Below are 25,965 nucleotides of genomic sequence, written 5' to 3' on the forward strand. Positions count from 1 at the left end.
TCCCTCAAGGCCAATTGATTCTCCCTGCCCTTCCTCATCCTCCCTCAGAAGGTTCAGCAAGCATTTCCCAACCTTGCCTCTTTCCACCATCTGGACCCAGTGCCAGATCTTTTCCCTTAGCCGGGTCCAGCTGCACCAGTGCTCCCTCTTCTCAACCTCCATTCATGGTTTGCTGCACCCCCTTAGCCATTCTACACAAAAGCTAGCAGTTAGTTCTCCCATTGCCTCAGTTAGCCAAAATTTAGAGGATTTACACTTCCTGTTGTGAAACGTTTCTCTATTTTCAAGGCCCAAAGAGATATTGATCCTTTACTTCCCTGTTCAGGCAGTTCTGGACTTCTTAGCAGAGATTTTTTCATTTCTCCTCTTCTTCCACAGCCCAAGTTCAATTGTTCTGCTTTTCTAATTTTCATGTTTCATTGTGATCTCTCTATGTCCTGGAAGCTCTGCAGGGCTTTCCTTGAAAATTTTGAATCAAAAGCCTCCAATCCCTAATCATCCTCCTCTGTGCAGGGTAAATTTGAAATTCTTTTCCCACTAGGCTCTTTTGCCGAGCCAGCTGTTTCTTGTTCCCTTCTATATTCTTCTTGAAAGGAATATTCCTAGTCCTCTTTATCTCTGCCAGGAGGGTGTCTGAACTTCATGCTCTTCGGTTTTTTTTTCTGTTTGATCACTTAAGACAAATCTCCATCAATTTATCCATCCTGCTCTGTCGAGGTAATCTGTAAGACCAATCACTCTTTCAATCCGGTGATCTCCCTGTATTTTTCCTTTTTATTCAGATAGAGCTGAACAAAAGATCCTTTTATGTAGCGTGATTCGTCACAGTAAGATTCCATTAGGAAAAAACAAAAATTCCAAAAAATTTTTATGATTTTGTATCGGCCTCAATAATAAAAAAACTTAGTTGTCCAGGATACTTCCGCCAGAAACTGTTCTTAGGTCATCACTGAAAAAAATACTGAAAAGGCCTGATCAACTCTAAAGTTTCAACTAAAAGATAATTTTCTTAGGAGTTTACTCGAAATTACAACCTTCAGGGGATTTCACACTTTGGACACTATTTTAATTGCAGCGACCCAGCGGGCCTATTAGCTTTGTTTTGGCTCTACAGAGTGGACTTGTTTTCTCCAACAGAGCCTTTCTTGGCTCTACAGTCCTCCCACTTTGTTCCATCCCACCACCCAGGATAGAGGTGCTAGGGGCCTTGGCCCCATCAAAGCTAGAATGAAGGCGAGATTGCACCATTAACATTAAGAAGTTATGTACCTGTTCCAGCGTTCATCCCATCATAGAATGAAGAGCCTTGACAACCAGAAACTATTCGAAAAGAAACTTGTATAAGAAACCTGCATTGCTAAGTTTCTTCTTATTCTCAGCCAGAGATTGCAACAAATAATCCAGTTAGATGGCAGCAGTTTTGGTCAGGGACCCCCCCACTTGTAACCACTGTCCTGTAAGTAGGGTTTTCTCTATTTTGATGTGGCGTGCAAGATAAAGATACATAGTTACCATCAATTGAACTGATAATATGTTTTCATCACTAGTATTTCAAATGTAGCAAATACTGCACATTTATAGATTGCCATGGGTTCTGCAATGACGTGCATAGTAAAGTATCTTTCCTTGGCAAAACCTAACAATATTGCATGTACCCAAGAAGTACTCTTAACAAAGGGTGTATAGAAGCATAAGAGAATATAATGTCTAAAGTATAGTTGTGCAGGATGCTTACTGTAACAGTATCTTCAAGAAGAGGAGGTCACTGTAACAATAAACCATTAAACTTGGGTTTACCTACCTTCTAATTTATGTTGGTCTGGCCAGTTTTCTAATGCTGCCCCTTTTCTTTAAGATGGCTAATGTTGGTCTTGCAGCTTAAAAAGGGTCTGATGTGGTTGGCATCATAATTTCACACAGGTCCAGTACTGGAAACTGCTTTCTTTAGTACTTAGAACCAGAAAGTCAGTTTATATACTTGGAGGAAACAAAGGAATCCATTGCTGTTGAATACAATTTACCGAGTTAAAAATAAAATATCCCTGGAGCCTCAGCAATTAGGCCTTCTAGGGGTCAACAGAGTACTAAAACACTCATTATTGTATTATAAATCTCATTTCTCCATTTTTGCATCTAGTCTGGTGTCACATAATTTGTCGCCACCTCTCTTGAGTCAGTCAGGCTCTTTCCTTCTTCAGCTGTCATGCCCAACTGTTGCACATCCTTTGTTACCCAATCCATCCATCTCTTGGCTGGGTGTCTTCAACTCCTCTTGCCCTTTTTCTGCCTTTCCCAAATTTGCTTTGCCAAATTGTCTTATACTATCCTATGCACATGGTTGTACCACCTTAATGTCTTCTCAGTGACCTCTGTTGAGACCCCATTAGCTTATAGTCTCATATCCTCAATTCTATCTGTCCCACAGCATGCATTGCATCTTACTACCCACTTAATGCATATTGTGTTGTCATCCCAGGCTTTCAGTACTACTCTGCCTTCACTGGCCAGTTTTTGTTGCTGTATAGAAGTACTGGTTGCATCACTGATTTGAACACCATATATTTCAGCCTTTTTTGGCATTCCTTCTGTCATACACTACCCTAATGATCCACTTACTTAAAGTGACCCAAAACGTGCAGTAAATACAGTGGATATAAAAAGTGTACACACCATAGTAAAGTACCAGGTTTTTGTGATATAAAAAAATGAGGCCACAATAAATCATTTCAAAACTGTTCCCACCTTTAATGTGACCTATAAACTAGTACAATTCAATTGAAAAACAAACAAATCTGTTAGGGGAAAAATGTAAAAAATAACAAACGTACAATACACTGGTTCCATAAGTGTGCACACCCTTAAACTAATACTTTGTTGAAGTACCTTTTGATGTAATTACAGTATTCAATCTTCATGGGTAGGAGTCTGTCAGCATGGCACATCTTGGCTTGGCAGTATTTGCCCACTCTTCCTTGCAAAAGTGCTCCAAATCTGTCAGATTGCGAGGGCATCTCTTGTGCACAGCCCTCTTCAGGTCACCCCACAGGTTTTCTATTGAATTTAGGTCTAGGCTCTGGCTGGGCCATTTGAAAGTTTTTAAATTTTCTTCTGGTAAAGCCATTCTTTTATTGATTTGGATGTATGCTTGGGGTCATTGTCGTGTTGAAAGGTGAAATTCCTCTTCATCTTCAGCTTTCTAGCAGATGCCTGAAGGTTTTGGGCTAAAAGTGACTGGTATTTGAACATTTCATAATTCCCACCACCTTGACTAAAGCCTCAGTTCCAGCTGAAGAAAAGCAACCTCAAAGCATGATACTGCCACCACCATGCTTCACCGTGGGGATGGTGTTCTTTTGGTGATGTGAAGTGTTTTTGCGCCAAACGTACCTTTTGGAATTGTGGCCAAAAAGTCCAGCCTTGGTCTCATCAGACCATAACACATTTTCTCACATGCTTTTGGGAGACTTGATGTATTATTTTGCAAATTTTAGCTAGGCCTGGATGTTTTTCTCTGTAAGAAAAGGCTTCTGTCTTGCAACCCTACCCCGTAGTCCAGACATATGGAGAATACGGAAGATTGTTGTCGCATGTAATACACAACCAGTAATTGCCAGAAAATCCTGGAGCTCCTTCAGTGATGCTGTAAGTCTCTTGGCAGCCTCCCTGACCAGTTATCACCTTGTATTTTCATCAATTTTGGAGGGACATCCAGTTCTTTGCAACATCACTGTTGTCCCATATTTTCTCTACTTTGTGATGACTGTCTTCACTGTGTTTCATGGTATTTCCAATGCTGTGGAAATGTTTTTGTACCCTTCTTCTGACTGATACCTTTCAACAATGAGATCCCTTTGATACTTTGTAAGCTGTGTGTGAACCATGGCTTTTGCTGTAGCAGGCAACTGAGTTAATGTCAGGAAAATCCTACTAGGGCAGCTGAACTTTATTTGGGGTTAATCAGAGTCTCTTTGATGGCATTTGTGTCCCCAAGAAGACTGAATGCTGTAATTAAATCAAAAGGTGCTTCAGCAAAGTATTAGTTTAATGGTGTGCACACTTATGCAGCCAGCTTATTGTACGTTTTTTAGTTTTTATATTTTTTCCCCTAACAGATTTGTTTGTTTTTCAATTGAATTGTACAGGTCATAGGTCACATAAAATGTGGGAAAGGTTTTGAAATGATTTATTGTGGTCTCTTTTAATATCGCAAAAACCTGGCATTTTAACAGGGGTGTGTACACTTTTTATATCCACTGTATAAAGAAATATGTAAAACAATCCAGTTAGTCTTGCAGTTTAACCAGAAGGCTGAAGTGTTTTATACTTTAAAATGTGGATTGATTTTTATTCACCACTTCTTTTGTCGTAGTAACACAGAGTTTGTTATCATTAATCTTTTCTGGAATCATATATTTGCTGTCTGCTTCAGTGTGTGTCCAATATTCTAGAAATATTTGGCTACCTGACTTAAGTTTTCATTTCTCTCCTCCCCATCTTAACTTTGGTTCATCTTTTGGTCCCCCTTATATAAGTTAAAGGACAGGAACAGTGTAGACCATATCCTAGATAACATCATTTAATGAGCATATTACTTTCTTTCGTACGTGGAATGCATTCCAGTTTATCTGTCTGTCTTCTGTCAGACATTTTTATTAACTGTTGCACTGGTGGTGGTTCCATGCAGTACCCCTGGCATAACTTATTCAACTAATGTAGTAGGTGTTTCTAGTTGGCTCTAGATGTTTGGCCTTGGCCCCTTCCTTAAACAACTCTGGGTTTATGGAAGACGCTAGATTGCAGACCTTTATCCACAACCATTGTATCTCAGTATTAAGAAATATGCCCCATGTCCCACCTGTATCTGTGTGCATATGATCCCGTATGTTTCTTATTTTCATATCCACTAAATGCAGTTAAATTTCTCTGGATTGTTAGTCTTACCTTTTAGAAAGAATTTTTTTTGACATAGGACTTCAAACTGTTGCTTGCATTCTCTCTCTCGTGTGTGTGTGTGTGTGTGTGTGTGTGTGTGTGTGTGTGTGTGTGTGTGTGTATATATATATATATATATATATATATATATATATATATATATAGGTCTACCTGATAACACCGACATGCTAAAACAACAAAATCACCGACACCACAAAACCGAAAGTTCAAAAACACGAAACTTCACATGCCTGATAAACCACAATCCCGACAGGCACACACACAACACAAGCACAGCAAAAACCTTCAAACCTACACTAAACGTTAAATACACAGCTATCTATGCACTAACATTAACCCAAACCCTAAGGTCCATCACTATTGCACACTCACCTAAGCCTAACTCACTTAACCCGCTCCTAACCCTACAGTCTGTCACTATCGCACACTCACCTGACCCGTGCCCTAACACTAACTCACTTAATCCGCCCCTAACCCTACAGTCCGTCACTATCGCACACTTACCTTAACATGTCGGTGTTCTCAGCGTCGGGATTTTCAACTGTCAATCATCTCCGTTGCCGATCTTCCGGTGTCGGTGTTCTCATCGTCGGCATTGTGGACTTTCGGCGTTTTCAGGTAGACCTATATACATATATATACATATATATATATATACATATATATATCTATATATATATATATATACATTGTGTGTGTGTGTGTATATATGTATATATATATATATATATATATATATATATATATATATATATATATATTTATATAAAACTTTTGGCGTTTTCAGGTAGACCCATATATATATGTATATGTATGTATGTATATATAAATTTTTTTTGACATAGGACTTCAAACTGTTGCTTACATTCTCTCTCTCGTGTGCGTATATATATATATATATATATATATATATATATATATATATATATATATATAACAATTTTTTTCTCTCTATAATATATATATATATATATATATATATATATATATATATATAAGTCTGGAACATTGCCTATCAAATCTGTTTAACTGATGTATAGTTGAGGCTCTCTTACTTTTTTAACAAGTACTCATACTAACCCATTTGGTATGCTGGGTCTTTGTGGAAGGTGTGTTCAGCTTTTGCTCCTTTCATTCATAACTTGACATGCAGAAAGTATGTATAGATTGACTCTCACAACTAAATTTCAAACCAGATCTGTTACTGTTTGAGTTGCTAAATTTAATCTAATATTTTAATGTCTCCCTTAAATATAGTTAATCTTTAATACGGTGAAAGTAGTCGGAGTCAAATCGTTTTCATAAAACTCTAAGTATAGTTATTTTCAGCTATCAGCATATGGAAGTTCACATAAGCAAGAATTAAAGTTGTCCTCATAGGGAGTTCTTGAAATTTTAGGGAAAATGTTGATTAAACAGAAATAGTTGTGTGAGGGCAAATTACAGCAATCTGCAGGCAATTATTTGCAATCCTTGTAGTATGGCACCTAGTCCATCAGTGTGGGTTATTTTGCCATATAAATTTGTCATTTCTCTCTTACACACACACACACACACACACACACACACACACACACACACACACACACAAGTCTTTGGAGTTTGAAAGCCTTGCAGGGAAATAATGCTTTTGGTAGACAAATCTCCAGTAGTGAGCAAAATATAAAGTACATTGAAAAACAAATTTTAGTACAAGAAACTTGTATAGTTTTTATAGATGTTCTGAAATAGTTAACTGTGCAACAGGAGTATGCAAAAAATTGTATACAGAAGAAGGAGCAAGGAAAACTGTGTTATTATAGTGATTTCTCAGGATGTTCTACTGTTATGGTAAGTATCTCTTTCAACTATACTGGCTTTTTTCAGGATGGCCAGTTAAACAGTAAGTCATTACATATTTGTGGTACGTTTTATTCTGTTGGGATTTGGTGTATAAACCACATGCATTGTAAGAGGGTAGTCTGATTTTGTATCTCTAGCAACAGCCATGCCAAATCCTGTAATACCTCTATACTAGGCTTACATGTAGTGTTTGAAAGTGCAGAGGGTAGTTGGCGATGCAGCTTCTAAGTTGTCTTGGGAGTGTACATTTCTAATATATGCTGAAGAAGGAGATGTTGTAGTTTGCAATGGTGATAGACAGATTGACAGACGAGATCAGACAGGAGTACCCGTGGACTATGATGTTTGCAGATGACATTGTGATCTGTAGTGAGAGTAGGGAACAGGTGGAGGAGACCATGGAGAGGTAGAGATATGCTCTAGGGAGAAGAGGAATGAAGGTCAGCAGGACTAAGACAGAATATATGTGTGTGAATGAGAGGGAGGATAGAGGAATGGTGAGGATGTAGGGAGTAGAGGTGGTGAAGGTGGATGAGTTTAAATACTTGGGATCAACAGTACAGAGTAATGGTGAGTGTGGAAGAGAGGTGAAGAAGAGAGTACAGGCAGGATGGAGTGGTGGAGAAGAGTGTAAGAAGTGATTTGTGACAGACTAGTACCAGTAAGAGTGAAAGGAAAGGTCTACAAGAGGGTAGTGAGACCAGCTATGTTATATGGGTTGGAGACAGTGGCATTGACAAAAAGGCAGGAGTCAGAGTTTGATGTGGCAGAGTTGAAGATGTTAAGATTTGCACTGGGTGTGACGAGGATGGACAGGATTAGGAATAAGTATATTAGTGGGTCAGCCTAGGTTGGAAGGTTTGGAGACAAAGCCAGAGAGGCAAGATTACGTTGGTTTGGACATGTGCTGAAGAGGGATGCAGAGTATATTGGGAAAAAGATGCTAAGGATGAAGCTACCAGGTAACCAGAAAAGAGGAAGGCCTAAGATAAGGTTTATGGATGTGGTAAGAGAGAACATGCAGGTGGTTGGTGTGACAGAGCAAGATGCAGAGGACAGGAAGAAATGGAAACAGTTGATCTGCTGTGACGACCCCTAATGGGAGCAGCCGAAAGGAAAAGAAGAAGAAGAAGATGTTGTAGTGAAATATTTTCAAATAGTTCCCTGCAGAGGTTTATCGTAGCAAAAAGTATTACAGTGGGACAGCCACTTGGATAAAGGTTGCTTGGATACAGGCTCACATTCTTTCTTTTCATGAAAGAAATAAAAGCTGATCTGTTTTCCTAAAGGAATGAGTATTTCTGATATAGTATCCTGCCTGCCTTTGGAAATCCAGTGTAAGTAGACAATGCTTTCTTTCTTTTAAATAGGCTGAGTTGAAGACCAGGTGCTGAATAATTTGGTTAAGAAATATGGCAGAGTTGCACTTCATAGGTTCATATGTATGTACTAGGCAAATGACTACCAGAGTCTTTGTAAGCATAGCTGTGCAACTCAACCCACTTGTGTCAATATGTATCATGGGTGCTCACTAGAAGGGTGTACGTTAGGAAGTTTGTAAAGGCTATTCTGGGGGAGGACATGTTAGATTGGGCACAGTTACTGACTACCATTGTCTATCAGAGACATGGTGGCCAGACGCAGAATGAATTTCTGATTTCCCATCCATTGGTCAAGGTTATGGTTAAATAGGGTTAGGGATGGACTCTGCTTCACATGGATGGGGAGCCTGATTCAGAGCTTGGGGATCCCTTGAGACATGCATCTGTCTCATCAACATATCCTATTTATGTTGCAAGAAAAATGGTTAATCCTTGGATCTAGTGGTTCTGATGCTGTTCGTTGTGCGAATGTGCAAAAAGGCCCGTCACAGCTGGATCCTCTGCCTTGTTTGCCAGGCCTAGCAACCTGTAGAAGGTTGAGTATAGAGAGAGGGCTTTAAGGCAGTCCATATAGGACAATGTGTTTATACCATGGATTCTTGGTAAGGAACCTTTGTGGGCATTCCAACTCTTGCATATGTGTGGTCATGTACATGCTGAAAGGGCAGTGGACTCAGTAGGTCTGATAAGAGCCAAAAAAGTGGCAATGTGACTTCCTTGGAACAGGATGCCATACCATTACTTATAAGTTGGATGGTATAGAATAATTTTCTTACTATCTTGGCTACATGCTGATCAAAGGCCAGACTACCATCTATGTATGTGTGTCTTATGGATGAAGTAAATAGCCTAGGCTGCGGTTTTCCCAAAAGGCACTATAATGCATTTTTCATGACATTGAGTTTTAATCCATGACTCTGCACCAGTCATTTGTCTGTGTTAGACCCCCTTGTAAGATGTTTTTGTCGTGGGGAGATCTGTGATGGCTCCCAGTTTACAGTTATCTGCAAACTTGGTCAGCCAAAGGCCCTTGACATTAACGTTTACTTACGAGCAGTAGATGCCAATTAAGAACAGTCTCAGCATGCAGCCCTGAAGTACCCTGCTGGTGATCAGTCTCTCTGTGGAGGTGATCTCACCAATCCTGATTTCCTGGGTACTGCTGTGAGCCAGCTGGCAATCCATCAAGTTTTGTAGGGGTTTATGTTCAGTTCTGTGAGATTGTCAGCTATGCCGGAGTGACTGGATTAGCCTGTAATGATACTTTTTAATCACTAAATACTACATAAAATGGTTTGCATATTTATAGCATGTAAATCTAAAATCCTTCTGCGTGAGTTACTACAACTAGTAAAAGATATTCCAAGGTACACATTTAATGTTCACTCAGTCAGCGTGTTCAATAAAAGCTCAGGTTAAATTTTCCAACATGAAGCTCAAATCTTGGTGGTGGGGGTGGAGGGTTAGGGAAGTGGACTGATTGTTCATCTTGTCTACATAACATGCTTTAGGAGGGTCTGAACATGCAGGTTTGCCTCTGTCCGGAGGTTAGCAGGAACACAAGTAGATACAGCAGATGTGTAGCTTGATGAATTAATATATTACTTTAGAAAAGGTTAAAGTAATCTAACATAATTGGAATTAAATTAGTTCAGGGAGTCCAAGCCTTTAGCAGATGCCCCAAGAACCAAGTAAATGTTTTCCATTTCTAAACTTGAAATTTTCTTGTAGTAGGCCTTTTAGCTTCTTTAAGAATATTCTGTACCTGGCTGGGAAAGTAATGACTTTCAGGACTTTGAAATTTGTCTTGAAAGATTCATGCTGGAATTCAAAAAGGCTTACCTTGAGGGGAGTGCCTTAAACAAGTGCCCTTGTGGTAAGCCTTTGATACTCATTCTGTCCTACCTCTTATGTTTTCCACTCACACTGGCCTCAGTACAGTGGGATATGTCATGGGAAGAGCCGTATGATAGTGTGTCAGTCCAGTGGGGCAGCTAATGCTAATTAACCACCAACTGTTCCCCAGAAATGCCATCAGCTTCTGATTTATGAGGCCAAGTTATTAAGAAAAGCACTCAGTTATTTAAAAGTTGACTATTGAAGGAAGAAGTGATAGTATAAAAATACAGTGGTCACTCTTGCACTTCTGTGGGAGGAAGAGTGCAGGTATAGGGCGTGTTAATTTATGAATGTGTGTGGACGTATGTGTGCCTGCATTAAAGTTTGTTTGTTTTGTTTTGTTTTGGAATGTGCATGCGGATGAAGAATGGATGAGTGTTTTTGTGACTTGGTTGACCGTGGAGGAGGGGGCTTGTTTATTGATATGTGTGTGAGTGTAGGGGTATCTTCTCTAATACAGTGCACAAATGACAGCACTAGCGTTGCCTAGTGTGTGATTCATAGACGTATTTCATAGATTCATAGACTTTTCTAAGCCTAGCCAAGTTTTCCCGAAAGACTGATGTCCTGCATCCAAATAGGATATTGAAGACCAGGAATTTATAAGCTACCTCTATCCATAACGGACATGGGTACCAGGCCCGGTTTAAATTTCCTATTCCTCATCCACTTGTCTAGGTTGTACTTAAACTGGGTAATAGACAAACTCAGCTTCTCATAGATGGGAATCCTGTTCCATAGGAAGGGCAGTCTCTGGGACACACATTTGTCTCGCCAGCATGTTCTGTTTAAGTTACAGACAAAATTCATGTCCCCAGACCTTGTATTTCTGGTACTTTTTTGACTTAGAAATATGTAGGAGATTCATAAGTGTGGGGTTTGCAGATGCCTTGCAAGCAAGGCATAGATAACCCTCTGCAGTCTATAGGAGACTGTGTAGTGGGAAAGGGCTTTAAAGTGCTCTGCATAAGGGATTTTTGTTACGCCTTGTATTCTTTTTGTTAGGAACATTGAAGTCGCTCTAGTTGCTGCATATGCGTGGTCAGGTACATACCAAAGGGAGCATTGTACTCTGATTGGTCAAATAAAGGCAGAGTACAGTGGGTGATGACCTCTTTGGACCTAGATGCCATGCCCTTACTTACAAGTTGTGCAACATAAAATGATTTCCTCACCACTGTGGCCACCTGGTTTTTAAAGGTAAGGCTACTGTCTACATGCGTACCCAGATTCCTGACCACTGGGTCAGCTTTAAGGGGGTGTATTGTCAACATGGTAATTAGCCAAGGTGGTTGATTTCCCAAAGGGTACAATAATGCATTTCTCAGCGTTGAGTTTAAGACCATGGCTTTGGCACCATTTATTAGTGAGAGATGGTCCTTGAAGAATGCTACTGTCTGCAGGGAAGTTGATGATAACCCCCAGCTTGTAATCATCTGCAAACTTAGTCCGCCATAAACCTTCACCATTTGCTTCCATTTCAGAGAAGTAGATGCCAAAAAGGAGCAGGCCCAATACTGAATCCTGGGGGACTCCGCTTGTGACTGGCCTCTTGGAGGTGGCCTTGCCTATTTTGACCTCCTGGGTCCTATCATTGAGCCAGTTGGCTATCCAGTGGGTGATAAAAGGGTTCAGAACTAAATTAGTGAGCTTGTGTATAATGCCTAAGTGGAGTGTTGTATCAAAAGCCTTAGCCAGGTTGAGGTAAGCTGGACAACCACCAATAGGGGATCTCAACTACTCCTCTGTAGAGATTTAATAGGCATGACATTCTTTTAAGAAAGCCAATCTGTGATAGGTCCAGCGTTTGCAGGTTACCTGTGTCCTCATTTATCATGTTTGTGATTATTCTTTCCATGACCTTACATATGAGGCTGGTAAAAATTATGAGCCTGTAGTTACCCGGATCAGTGGTTGGACCTCTTTTGTGCAGGGGAATGACTATAACCATCTTCTATTCCTTGGGCACAAAACCTGACTGCAGGCTTCAGTTGACTTCTCCTGTCCACTTTAATTACTTTTCATGTTTCATGCTATTTATTAAACATCCTGGGATGTTATCGGGGTCCATCAATGCAGTGTTTTTGGCCTTGGAACGTGCATTAATGACCTGTTCTGTAGTAATGGATGGGGGGATTGTGTTATGTAGTATTTCCTTTGGACCTTTCCTGGGGGAAGCAATTTTGAGCTGAAGTTATCATCCAAAAAGTTGGCAATGGCCTCCAGTTCAATGTGGGTGATGCCATTTACAATAAGTTCTGTGCATTGTTGTGTATTTCCTCTGATGTAGAAAGCTTTGTGGTTGTCTTTTGTATGAGAAGTAATTTTTTTTTTTTTTAATTTAGCCTTTCAAATATTAATTAACCCTCTTAGCTGCCTGTTTAGATTGGTCTGGGGGCTTTATTATGGGGTCTGTATTAGAACACCAAACTTTCAGAATGTCGAGTTTCCTAATATTGACCCGTTTTGAAAATATCGAAGAAACAGAAAACCAAATTTTTTCCTAGGGAAAGAATTTGGTTGTCCGTTTCTGTTGCTTTGGTATTTTCAGCGCTGTGGTGGAAAGTTACGGGTCGGGTTCAGGTAAATTTGTGATTGTGTGGACGTGAGGGTTAGGGCGGGTTAGGTGAGTTAGGGTTAGGGCGCGGGTCAGGTAAGTGTGCGATTGTGTGGACTTGAGGGTTAGGGCGAGGTAGGTGAGTTAGGGTTAGGGCGCTGGTGAGGTGACTGTGCGATAGTGACTGACCTTAGGGTTAGGGTTTGGGTTAAGGTTAGTGGATAGTTAGTGGTGTATGTATAGTTTAGTGTAGGGTTAGGTGTAAGAGTTTAGGTGTATGTGTGTGGATTGCTGTTTGTTTGGTGTGCTGTGTTGTGTGTATTTGTTTTGGAACAGTGAATTTTTTCCCTAGGAAAAAATTCGCTGTTCTGTATGTTTGATGTCTTAAATTTTCGATTCATAGGGTTCGATATTAGAACACTCAAAATTTTGAAAGTACAATGTTCTAATATAGACCCTTTGTATGTATGGCTTTGTTCCTCCTATGCTTGTCCAAGATTTTTTTCCTTTTGTTGTATAACCGATTGACAGTGTGATTCCACCAGGGTGGCTTGTCTTTTGAGTTTGTCTTATTCTTAATATGAGTGGGCACAGCTCGTTCTATACAGCTATCAATATGGCTGTACAGAGATTTTGTAAAGAGCTCAGTGCATTCTGTGAAGTTTTCCTGGTTTGGGGGTGCTTGGAATTTAGCCAAGTTGTTGCTTAGTAGTGACAGGTAAGCCTTGGAATAGTTCCTAAAGGTTTTTGGTTTTGCTGGATCACCATATTTAAGTGTTATTTCAAATAATACTTTCATATGGTCAGATCTGATGAGCGAAGACATTACAGTAGGTGAAGAACACTGGCCCCCACTATTCGTGAGTAGAAGGCAAGGATGTTTGTACCTCTGGTAGGAGAATGAACTAACTGTTCTAGGATGTTTAGGCATCTCTGGACTTGTGCATTAGATGTGGTGTAGGATTCCTAGTCTATAGAGTGGTAATTGAGATTCCCTCTGAATATCGTATTGGGTTGAATGGTGAGGGACTCAAGTACATAGGAGGTAGGTTGTATGGGTTTCTTGTGTCATGGAGGGGACCTGTATATTGCAAGGATATAGTACAGCACCGTGTTTAGTGAGCTACACATGTACGAGTTCCAGTCAGTCATACACTTTAACTACTGTGAACGTGAGTTTGGTCCTCATATAGACTGACACTCCACTTTAGTTCCATCCTGTGCAGTAGCTGGTCTAAAGATGTGAAAGGCATTATAACCTTGCATTGCTGGAGTATTCTCAGTAGCTTTAAACCATGTCTCCGATACTACACAGATGTCGACACTCTTCAAGGAGAGGAAGGCTTGCAGGGAGTGGAGTTTCTTGTTAAGACTTCTAGCATTGAGCAGTACCACCTTCAGATATTCTTTTGTAGGTTCAGTTAGTTTAGTAGGTTTATCATTTTGGCATTGCCTAAAAAAGGCATTATGAGGGTTGAAAAGGTCTTTGGCAATATCCAAACGCCTAGTGAGGATAAGTGCAGACCATCCCTGGAAAAGCAGCATGGTCTGTCAACTGTGTCCTCCCCCCAGGATATCAAATATTGTACCCTCCTCCCTGGATTGACACCAGAAGCTAAGCCAGTTGTTAAAGTCAATCATTTTATTTTCGTAATGTGGCATCATCCTTAGAGAAGGTAGTGTGCTGATCAGTACTGGGTTTATACCTGCCTGAGACCCATAATCGGTGAGCTCAATCATGCTTCACTTCATATAGTCAGGGGAGGTGTGTCTCAAGTCATTAACATCTACATGAACTATGACAGAGTCATACTAGTACCTGTAGTTCAGTGATCTGAATGTCTGTGTGACTTGCCGGATCCTAGCCCCAGAAAGGCAGCTGACTGTGACTGTCTTCTTACTCAGTCTGGTGAGGTTGACATCACCAATTACCAGGAAATTTGTCTGTGCGACGGTTTCCCTTAAGGACCTGGTAACATTGTATACAATGCATCCACTGCTATGTGTAGCTGTCAGTGGTGTTTTACTGGAGTGTTTGTGATGGCTGAGGACCCTTTCTTTGAATGCACTTTGCAGGAGGTCTTAATGTGTTAGGGAGGTTACATCTAAGTGCCTCTGCATAAGTAGTTTATGTGTAGGGTCTTTATGCTTTGCAGTAGGTGTAGTGCAAGTGTCACTGACTACTTGTATAGGATTTGTTTTGGTTATATGAGAGAGTTTTGCCTCCAGCGTTAGTGTATTTACACCTCTCACATACATTAAGTGGGCTGTCTGTGTACATGAGGCAGTTGCTGCAATGCCTCTGAATGCCCACCTTAACCAGACTGGCCATAGAGAGAGTTGGGAACTGCATATCCATGGCCACTGATCTATTAGGGAGGAGTTAGGAAAAGTTAAATATTGAACAAGCCAATAACATAAGCAACTTGATGAGCAACGCTTAACTATGAGCAAACTAGATGCTCTAGTACTTAAAAAAAATCTGTTGCGACAGTAACGCCACAATAGTGCAGACTACAGACCGCAACAAAGACACTTACAGGCACAATAAGCCTTCTCCAGCAATTTCCAGTTCAGAAGGGTGGAGGCTACCCTCTCTTCCCACAAGACTGTAGACCATAAACCTTCCTAATGTAAAACAACTGGTTTGGAGCCCAAGTGCTTAAATCAGAGCAAAGACACTTAGAATAACAGCTACAATAAGCCTTCACCAGCAGTTCCCAGCTGAGCAGGGCAGAGGCTACCCTCTCCTCCCACAAGAGTGTAAACCACAAACCTTCTTAATGTAAAATAACTGTCCTGAAGCCCAAGCGCTTACACCAGAACTAAGACACTTTTAGAGTAACATACACAATAAACCTTCAACCAGCATTTCTCAACTTAGAAGGATGTAAGCTACCTCTCCTGAAGTCTTTATAGTTGCAGCTATAGCTCTGTCTAAATTGCATTTTTCTCTCCATTGCGGCAGTTGACTGATGTGTGTTAGGCATTTACCATGAGAGTTGAGCCTTTTTGTGAATTCCAGGGTCAGTGTTTTGTGATTTGAGTGAAGCACTTTACAAATCTGCTGTGTTGGTTAGGACTAGAGTTATATAAGATTATCAGAAGAGAACTGGCTTTCTTGGCGGAGATGTAAAAGTAAGAATTAGATTTGCTTTGCCTAGTTTTGGTTTGGTAAAGTAGTTTATGAATTACAGGAATAGAGAGAAAGCATGTGAATAAAAAGGTATCAGTTTTCCTTACTGACTTTTGAGGAAAGGAGTAACAAAATGTCATAATTGTGCCAAACTGGTCCACCTCTGACCATACTGTATTTCTGCACCATTGCCTAGTATATATGAAAATCTGTTTTCCATCCTTGAGCCATACTTATTGCTCTGCTGAAATGGTCTTCCAACTGGTTCTGGAAACTGGGAGATGTGCTGCAGAGAGTTGCAGAGTGTGTTGAATAGCCCATTTCTAGGTGTGAGGACCCTCTCCTCAGAGAGGAAAAGACTTGGTGCCCCTTTGTTTGTTGATATACCATAGTGCTGTAACACTGCGTGTGTTGATTTAAGAGCAGCAAGATTTAAGTTCTTCTGAAAAAAACTGACTACCTTGCATGCTGCTATAATTTCATTCAGATTGAATGAAAGGTTGTTGAGGTGAGACCCTCAGCATAGTTCATAGGCAAGTACTAAGCTAGCTGCCCTTGAGAACCATTTTAAGCCGAGCCAGTTTCCCTTATTGTACTCAGATTTAACCTATGTCATTTGGTTATAGATTGGCCTTACCCATTCCATGGCCAATTATATATTACCCATAATGAAAATAACTGGGATCATACCATAGATAATTTGAGGGGACCCATACATGGGATATAACATTTAGGGGCTGACTCTGTCCATTAGGAGTACAAGGGGCAGTCCTGGGCTAAATTTGCTATTTTCCTTCCTTAGATCCAAGTTGCACTTGAATATGGACAGGGATGGACTTTTGCTTTATGTGAATGGGTAGTCTGTTCCATAGCAGTGGTATCTTCTGTGAGATGTACCTCTTCATCCAAAGCATTCTGTTATTGCAAAAGAGGTTTAGATCCCTAAACTGAGTATTTCTGATGCCACTTGACTTGCTGAGGCACAGTACACCCATCAGTAATGGGTTGGAGGATGCCTTGCATGTCAGACACATGCCAATCCTTAGCAGTCTGTAGCATACTGTGTATAGTGATAGGGCTTTGAGTCAGTCCATGTAGGGCATGTTGTTTAGGCCTTGTATCTTTTTAGTAAGGTATCTCTGTGGTTGTTCCAATTGTTGCATGCATCTGGACAGATACATACCAAAGGGGACATTACACTCCATGATTGGTGTAATGAGGGTTGAGTACAGGGGTTAATGACCTCCCTAAATCCACATTCTGTGGATTTTTAGTACCATTTTAGATCTTTTGACAGTTGATTTCCAGAGCAGGAATAGTATCCACTTTGTATGGGTAGTGTTGTAATCCATTCCCTGTGATGGCACCATTTTTCTGTATTCCTTTTTTGATGAAAACATGTACTAGTACAGATGGCCAAAAGGGTCCCTGTTCTCTGCTAGGAAAACAGTTCTTTTAAATTGCATAGCTTCATGCACAGTTTTTCATTGTCTTTGTTACATGCTGATATATCATGTTTATCAGGAGAATATTAAGGTTAATACACAGCAATACATGAAGGAAGAACTAATAAGTGCAATTAATACATAGTAACTATGGCACTGGTGTACACAGTGGCATTAGCAGTAAAAGTAATGCTAATAATCATGACTGTGTGTGTGTATATATATATATGTATAAATGCATACAAGTCAAAGGCTTTATTTTCTATAGTTATGCCCTCACAGGAGGAGACATGGATTGAGAAGGTGATGGGCTGAGGCAGGGGAAAGGATGAGCTTTAGTCTGTATTGTATAAAAACTGTATACATTTTTTTTTAATAGTGCTTACTGTATTTTTTCAGCTGACCATCAGCTGCTCAGTGATGCTCTATTTGCTACTAACTGTAGTGTCCATGGTACTCACATCACTAAGCTACTAGTGCTAGCTACTACTACTGCTACTCAACTACTTCAGTTTTTTAATTTTGTACCTACCCAAGGACAATTTTGTCAGTGTTACACGTCAAAAGTGATGGGGAAGGTCAGACTTCAGATGATCTCAGTGAAAGTTGCCTTCTGTTATCAGACAGTTCCAGAGTGTTGCCTCTTTGTCACATATTACTTGGTGGTCAACAGTGTGGCAGTACAACTACCTTTGAAGCTAGCAGATAGCAAGGATACTGTGTAACTAAGTTCTTCTGAGTGATAGTACTATTTGGTTTTACTTAAACTTTTTCTTTGTGGTATCTCCAGCATTTCATATGTGTAACTGCACAGACTCTCAAGTCCTCCACACATGGAAATGTGAGTTTATCTGCTGTGCTACTTTGGGCTTTCTGTTAGGGCTCCATATTTTTTTTTTTTTTTACTGAAATGATTTTATTCTATTTGTTATTTTACTTGTGGGACATGGTACCAGCATATCTCACGCAACATTTGTGCATAACTTAGTGGAAACTTGCATTTTTAGTACACCAAAAAGCAAAAGATTGTATGATGTCTGACATTAGTGAGTATAAGCCAAATATAATGGTTAGATAACCATTATATTCTGCTAATCAAAAAGATAAGTGTATTTCTTCAGAATGCTTACAAAAAAATTCCCAAATTACCATTTACGTGAAGGGGTAAGCAGCATGGAGGAGGGAAAGCAATGCTTCATTAATGAGTTAGATCACAAGATAACCCATGTAATTAAGGGGACTCATTTAGAGCCTCAAATAATTTAGCTGATCTAATTGCTACTGCTCTGGGAAAAAAGTATATGCAAATCTAAAATAACATCACTTACTTTTGAGCCTCTGCTCGGTATAAAAGTCAGTCCTATCCCCCAAAAACTCGTAACTGTTCTGGGGTTAAAACCACATTAGATAAATTAAATACATTATAGTCACCCATAACAGTCAATCCACTATTTTCAGTCTCTTCACTTCCCTCTCTTGGGAGCTGCCTCTCTGGTGTTTGTTCTTCTTGCGCACTGGTACTGGGAAACTGGGAAAATTCAACCTCTTTCCCATTTCTGTCAAGTTAAAAGTTTTAGGCCTAGCTCCTAGCTGTAAATTGTCTGATTGTGTTGAGCTTACTGGCTCCACATCCTGCAACTGATTCACCATGCTTGTTGTTGCTTCTACAGAGGACAAAACCTCTGTAGGCGTCCCATCCGAATTATTCACCTCACTTCATTGTTCATGACCTGGAATAGACGTTGAACTTCTCCCTTCCATCATCCGGGGGCACTGAAGGTTACCAGTTCTTTCCTGTGTTTCCCTCGGCCAGGTAAAAATTTGTCCTTTAAGAAAATCCTGATAGTCCCTGTGGATTTTCTTAATTTTAGTTGCCTCCAACTTATTTTCAAACAGTTTGATGCTGTCAACAACTTCTGCATATCTATTCAAATGGAACCCAGTGGTATACTGTTCCAGTTGCTTTTGTGTTTTCTCTATATCACTGGGCTCTCTTCTTTCCACATGGCTGAGCAAAGAACAGAAGATATTGAACTTGGTTACCATCCTCACAAACTGCAACAGAACACAAGTAAAGATGTGTTTAAGTTTGATATGGCGTCAGGTCAGAATCCCTTACTTAATATTGATTTAAACAGTGAAGGAACCTCCATTAATTCATGCTCTGTGAGTGAGAGAAATGACTATGAAACCTTTAACAATTTGTTAAGCTCTTTTGATAGCTTGGCAAGGAAACTGAAACGGCTACAATGGCAGAGGTTTCATATGGAGGCTTGCTTGCAGTTTAAAATAGTACCAAAAGGCATGAGGGTACTATGTATGCCAGCACAAAGAGAGATTTTTTCCTGATTTTACTTGCACGCTGGCAACAGATTAATGTAGAGACTAGCTATCGCTATATGCAGCATTTGATGGAATATTTCTCTCCTGTTGAGCAGTTATTATGAAGTATTTAATTTATCTAATGTGGTATTAACCCCAGAACAGTTATGAGTTTTGGGGAAAGGACTGATTTTTATACCGATCAGAGGTTATTTTAGATTTGCATATGTTTGGGTGCAATAATGTAACCAGGTATCTTGTACCTTTATTCATTATGTAGTACTTTTTGAAGCATTTAAGTGATTAGAGACAAAAGACTGTGGCTGACATTTTTATGACAGTTTTGAGGAGCAGCAGTGGTGTTTCACTGAAGGGGTGGACCACATACCTAATGTTATGCCTGATGATCAGTGCTGCAGGAATGCCGCGCAAATTGATTGTGAATGTATGTGTATATGTTGTGGAATATTTTTGGTTATGGTAGATTGACTGATAACTCTACTTCCTGCTGCCATTTTTATTCCTGACAGCCATGGTTTTAGATGCTGTAATAAGAGGTGTTCAGTTTGGAATATGAAAAACTTAAGGGATGAATTTGATGACAACTTGGCATTATTGATCTGTATTTAACATTTGTTCTAGAACTTTGTTTTATTATTTTCAGTTTTTTTTTCAGGTTTATCTTGGCATTCTAAACTTGATAAAATGAGCAGTAGGTAATGGCAGTGTTTATATGGAATTAGATTTTGTATATCTTCTCTATGGAGTAGAGAATTAAGCCTGGCTATAAGAAAGCAACCTAGACCTTTAGTAGTAAAGATGCAAATCTACCAGCAGAAAAAGTTGATTCTGACAAAATTGTGGCAGAAGGACAAAGTACTAAAAGTGGGAGACAGCAGTGTGTTTGTGGAGAATGATTATTCATTGTACACAAGACAGAAGAGGAGGAAATTTATTCCACTATTCAGGGAATGTCAAGATGCAGGTGTGAGATTCATACAGCTGTACTCAGCTGTCTTTAAAATATTCTTCCCTGGAGGGACAGAATTATTTTTTGGTGAAGTTCATGCTAAGGAGGAAATACAAAAGTTTGTCCAACAAAAAGTAAGCTGTGAAGCAGAAGGAGATTCTGCTTCTTGTTCTTCTGGTAATAACGACTACAGAGAGACTGTACCTGTGAAACCTTTTCAGAATTTTCAATGGAAAATGTTGGAGAGAAGGAAGGGACCACGAGAGTTAATTAGAAGAATCGAGAGTATGTTGGAAATGAAGCAGAGCTAGGATTTCGGAGATGAACAGTAATCAAACCAGTAACTTAATGTGGGATTATAATGCAATAATTATATTTGTTAAATATGACAGAACAAGAAAATATTGGGCTTCTTCAAAATTTGGTGGACTTTTGGTGGGTTGTAAAGCATATGCCCTACTTTGTGCCATTAATGTTCGGAAAAGTGCTTTGGGGAGGGGAAGAGGAGGGAGAAAGTTAAGTGTAAGTAAATATTTTTTTTCTTAAATAGTACCAATTTTGTGGCATGTGACTTTCTTTACATGCTATAAAGTAAAGTTTTTCAGTTACTTTTAAGTGTAATGGGGATTGTAAACAGATGCCGCTGTTCTTTTTTTCTTTTTCCTTCTCTTTCTCTCCTTGTTTAAGAAATGTAGGCACTGCAGTGTATAGAAAAGCATGATAAAAGAAAAATAAGTGTGCCTTTTCTCATTCTTGCATCGAGAAATGACTGGATTAAAGACCTTTGAGGTAGTAACAAGTTTTAAGAGAGAGCATGTAAATGAAAAAGAATATTGATTATTATGAGGCTTTTTTCCTAGCAAATACATGTATGCTGAGTAACAATTCTGCAGCTGGTCTTCGTTTCCATGGAAACAGTCTGATAAAGAGAAATGGGCTGCCTGATTCCCATGTGTCCATGAAGATAGTAATCTGATAGAGAAATTGGCGACAGTCTAGTAGTGAGTGACTGGCTGAGGAAAAAAAAAAAGAAAAGAGAAATTGGAGATGGTGTTCTCTGAAAGCATTCATGGGTTTTCCCAAAGTAGATAAGTTCTCTAAAACATTCAGGGGTTTTTCCCAGCCGGAAGAACTGTAAAGATAAGACAGAACCAATCAGCACTTAGTAGAAGCACAAGCTGCACCATACCTCTTAGCATGGATGACCTTTCTTTTAGATTAACTAGTGTCTGTCAGTTTGGGACTTTTGTTCCTATTAGGAGGGTAAAAATTCAATATTTGTAGGTGTACATAGTTTTGTGTGTTAGTATTAAGTTAATAGGTTTTAGGGGGGTTGGGGTGTATTTATTTATTTTTTGTTTTGTTTGTTTTTTTTTTTTTTTTGTTTGAGGGCTTTCAGTAGAACAAAACGTTTTATAAGATGTGACATAGGCTCAAATGCATATGACAAGAAACAACTGTATAAAAGTTCAACCTGCCAAACAGTCTATGCATGTAACACAAAAGCTGGAACTAGACATTTAAAAAGTGTTATACATAAAAGGTTGGATTAATAACTTTTTAATACAATGATGCTTTCCTTTAATGTCTTTAAATGTAAATTACCTAACAGATAAATACCAACAGGAAAGAGTAATGAACTATATTAAAAATGTAGAGTGCAAATTGCTGTGTTACAGGAGACCTACTTAGAAAGGACTGAACATGTCAGTTTGATAAAGAAAGGTTCTCAGGATAGTTGTTCAGAGGAATACCTGAAACAAGGGAAAGAGGAGTACTTGTATTAATTGCAAAAGTAGCTCCAATAGTGATAGAAAAGATAAAAAAAGATAATGGCAGATTTGTAGTGCTACCGGGTTACTGGCAGGGGTGGAGGATTGCACTGGCATGTATTTACATTCCACCTAAAACTGCTATAATCAAATCAACAATATTCAGTAAGGATATCCTCACCTCCAGGCTAGTTGCTCAGTATATTGCATCCGAGGTTATCCAAGTACAACTAACTCTGGGCAAAACTGCAATCCAAATTGTAGCTTGCTACAGATCCCCCACCATGCCCCAAGATTTCCACTCCTCTTTTCTTGATGTACTGGAAAATATTAGGGTTCAACCAAACACCCTAATAAGGGGCAATTTCAACTACTCCACCATTAACTGTGAAAACTAGTCGTGTACCAACTCCTTCACACAACGCTTTCTGGAATTCATAAACTCCAATGCCCTGGATAAACTTATCCACACCCCCACCAGGGTTAACAGTATCCTAGACCTAGTCATTACTAACATGAGTGACCGGTGTACCACACCTGAAGTCAAGTCCTTGTTGATCCAATCCGACCATAAGCTAATCACCCTTGATATCCACGTCCCGCCCCCATTAAGGAAACCACGGTAAAAAATTTCTCCAAAGCCAACTTCATGCTTCTTAAGACAGAAGTGGTGAACTTCATGACACCCATGCAGATTACTTATAGGTGGGGACTGAAATTTGATTTGCAGCAATGAAGATGTGTCTGGGGGGCCAAGAAGAGAAAATATAACAAAAGGGGAGTAGATTTTTTTGAAGAAATTTTTGAAAATATTTGGCATGAAAGATGTGAATTCAGTAATTGGAGTTCGGAGTAAATTTACATATTATTCCCTAAGATATAAAAACTGGACTAGGCTAGACAGAATTTACATTTCACAGGAACATGTGCATTTAATTAAAGGTCTTGATACCCACTCAGTAACTATTTCAGCTCATGCGCCAATAATAGCTAAAATAAAAACACAGGGTAATTAAATAAAAATGAGACACTGGTGCTTTCCCACCTATCTGTTAAAAAAGAGGCAGGAATTTAAGGAATGGGTAGTGAAGATTATTCAGGAGCTGTTAGAGGATCACACTTTCTTCTGAAAATATAGCTAGGTAGCGGGATAAAATTAAGGTGGAGTTTAAATATAGCGTGGAAAAAAAAGAAAGGGAGTTGTGGTTAATAAGTAACAAGAATTATTTAGAGGGATTGACAAATGTTAAAGTATTGCAGAGAAAGGTGAATCTCACAGAACAAGAAGAAAATCAACTGCAGAATGTCAAGCAGAAAAATAAGGGATTACCTCAATAGTAAGCACAAGCTTACAAAGATTGCTGTTAAGCAACTGTTTTTTTGAAACTTTTAGCACAGCGACTCAGGCAACAGAGTAGAAAGGGCTGTCACTAAACTTAGGAAGCCTATAACAAAACAGGTTGCGAGATCCTGTAGAGGTATTAGAAGATATTTCAGAAATTCTATGAGAGTCTGTATAAAGCAGAGAAATTTGAAAATCAAGAAAAGATACAAATGTAAGTGTTTATGGAAAAATTAAATATGCCAAGGTTAGAGGTTGATGAGGCTAGCTTACTAACAGTTAGGATAGGAGGAGATTAAGTAAAAATTGTGATGTATAACCAGTGTACAGGAAAGTCCCCAGGAATAGATGGTATTTTTGTGGACGTTTGGAAGCTAGGAGGAAAAAAAACTGATAAAGATCTGTAAGGTTTTGTTTAACAGTATCTTAAGAGGAAGAGAAAGAAGTAACACCATCCTGGGAGAATCAGTGGTAGCTGTAATACCTAAAGAGGGTAAAGTCCATCAGATTCAGCTCCATACAGGCCCAGCTCCATACAGGCCCATTTCAAAACTAAACCATGATTATAAAGTGTCCATGTCTATAATGGCTAAAAGAATGGCAAAAGTAATATCAAAAGTAATAGATATGAATCAGTGTGGTTTTGTGGAGGGGAGGCAAACATTTGACAACATTAACAGAACATTGATGATCCAGAAGGAAGCAGAATGTAAGAAAGCACCATTATTGTTAGTGGGACTTGATGCAGAAAAAGCTGGGACTTTATGAGCTGGACAATGGAAGCATTTGCATTTCCTGAAAAAAATATAAGGCTGATTAAGAGAATATATGAGGGATCGGAGGTGAAAATTAAAGTGTGTGAGATCCTCTCTGATAATTTCTGCTTGAGCAGAGGAACCAGGCAGGGGTGTCCTCTTTCCCTTTATTTGCCTTAAATTTAGAACCATTGGCAAAGAAAATAAGAGACTCAGAAATTCAAGGATATAATTGGTATGGTAGTCAAGAAAAGCTGGCTTTATTTGCAGATATTATTTTGTACCTGACAGAACCAGAAAAAAGACAATACAATGTTTTGGAGCATTTTGGGACAGTCTCCTATCTTTTAGGCAATAGTGGTAAATTTATGTACCCACACATGAACTGGTTCAGGAATACCCATATTTATGGAGACATGATAAAATGAGATATTTAGGAGTATGGATTAAAAATTATTCTAATGTGGCAGGGAAGGATATGTGGGAATAGACTAAAAAGATAATACAAAATTTGAGAAAATGGGAGCTTTGTTATATGGATATGGATAGTAAGATACAAGCAGTTAAAATGTTTTTTGTCCCTTTAGTCTTATACACAGGTCAGGCATATTTTTAACAACCAGAGGATAAGTTGTGGGTAGCAATTAATAAAGAGCTGAAGGAGATTATCTGAGAGGGAAAGATGGCAAGAGTCAAGTGGGAAAAACTGATTCTTCCAGGTAGAAAAGGGTGATTGAGATTATCCAATATGAAGGGGTATTTCAGAGCTACACAGTTAAGAGTCCTATACATAACACAAGCAGAAAACTATAATTCAAAGTGGGAAGGCATGATGATGAAACATGGAGGAAGCTCAAATAACAAGGAGAGACTTGGATTTTGGATGCAGGCCTTTAAAGAGAATAACAATAATCATGCAGAGTATTATATCTTTAAAGTAGTAGAAAATATTCTAAGAACTAAGCCAATACAGGAATGGAGAAAGGAGATTCTGCCGATAGGGATGACTGCAAATAGGTTATATACAATGGGCAAGAGGGGGACGGAATTTATTGGAGAAAACTGGCAAAAGAACCAAGGTATTGGGAGCAAATAACTAGAGAGGGAAAGATAATAGAATGGGAAGAAGCCAAGAATTTATTTGGATTGCAGGTTAGAGATTGCCTTCCCGATCAGGGATTGATATTCGAGTATAGGCCAAGAGAAAGAAATGGGGGAGGGGGTCCTAAATTAAAGACCAGCACTGGTAGATTTTTTTTAATAGAATCTAGAACAGAAGCTGTTGTTAAAAAAGGAATAATTAGAAGAGCATATAACATATTGTGTAATAACTATAAGAATCAATCAGAGGAGGTTAGAAAAGATTGGGAAGAGAGATTGGATAAGCAGTTCACAAAGAAACAATGGGAGGATATATGTATGTCCCCCAAGTTATGCAACAGATTTTAGAAGATTTAGGATTTTTGCCTGAAAATGTTTACATAGATATTTTTATACCACAAGCGGACTCCAGAGAATTTTTCTACAGGCAGACAATAAGTGTTGGAGGTGTGAAGGGGAAGAAAGAGGTAATTGGGAACATATTTTCTG

General features: G+C 39.2%; 1 protein-coding gene across 2 annotated transcripts in view; it reads left to right on the top strand.

The window, feature by feature from the left end:
• Window positions 1-25,965, top strand: part of SPNS1 (sphingolipid transporter 1 (putative)) — a 1,475,635-nt gene that overhangs the window by 79,486 nt on the left and 1,370,184 nt on the right. The gene's annotated exons all lie outside the window — the stretch shown is intronic.

Source organism: Protopterus annectens, chromosome 6.part1 (assembly GCF_019279795.1).
Source record: "Protopterus annectens isolate FY-2018-M chromosome 6.part1, PAN1.0, whole genome shotgun sequence".
Taxonomy (NCBI): Eukaryota; Metazoa; Chordata; order Ceratodontiformes; family Protopteridae; genus Protopterus; species Protopterus annectens.